This window comes from Podarcis vaucheri, assembly GCF_965113315.1.
Source record: "Podarcis vaucheri genome assembly, chromosome: 2".
Lineage (NCBI taxonomy): Eukaryota > Metazoa > Chordata > Lepidosauria > Squamata > Lacertidae > Podarcis > Podarcis vaucheri.
In genome coordinates this window covers 26,639,141-26,640,119 of record NC_138760.1, presented here as the reverse complement: position 1 = coordinate 26,640,119, position 979 = coordinate 26,639,141, and positions in this window count along the sequence as shown.

Sequence of the window (979 nt, the reverse complement as noted above, 5' to 3'; positions counted from 1 at the left end):
AGAGGCAGGACTTCCTCTTGTCTCTGTCGGCTCGCGCCTTCCCCGCCCCCCCTCCCGCCCGCCTTGTTGCCGCGGCTGTTTATTTTCCAGGCCGCTCCGGTTGCCGTGGCAACGGCGGCGGGGGAATTGATGGCGGGGTGGAGCGGGAACGAGCCTCCCGTTTTGCCTTGTTCGATTTGCGTCCTGTTTTTTTTGCCTTTCCTTTCCTTCGGGGGCCCTCAGGGCGTCCTTCCCTCTCCCACGCGCTCTTTATCCGCACAACAGCCCTGTTAGGTGGGCTAGGGAGACAGAGACAGCGAGCGGCCTAAGGTCACCCACAGAGACACAAAAACACCATGCGGCCCAGCTAGGGTTGCCGTGCGTCCTCTTTTTCCAGGACGCACCCTCCTTTTTAAAGGTAAAGGGACCCTTGACCATTAGGTCCAGTCGTGGCCGACTCTGGGGTTGCGGCGCTCATCTCGCTTTATTGGCCGAGGGAGCCGGTGTACAGCTTCCGGGTCATGTGGACAGCGTGACTAAGCCGCTTCTGGCGAACCAGAGCAGCGCACGGAAACGCCGTTTGCCTTCCCGCCAGAGCAGTACCTATTTATCTACTTGCACTTTTATGTGCTTTCAAACTGCTAGGTTGGCAGGAGCAGGGACTGAGCAACAGGAGCTCACCCCATCACGGGGATTCGAACCGCCAACCTTTTGATCGGCAAGTCCAAGGCTCTGTGGTTTAACCCACAGCACCACCCACATCCCCTTTTTACGGGTATGTAAAAGGAGAGTCGTCATAGTTAAAAGTAGAAGCCAGCAAAGGTGTCCTCTTTTTTTGCAGACCTAGGCCACTGACCAGCGGTGCCTGGGTCCACCGCCAGGTTTCCAGACGGGGCAGAAGAACCCTCTTCTGATGGCGGCACTCATGTCGATTTTGAAAGATGTAAACCAGCGGAACTTGGCAGACCTCATTTTGGATGATCAAGGACAATGTGCCAGC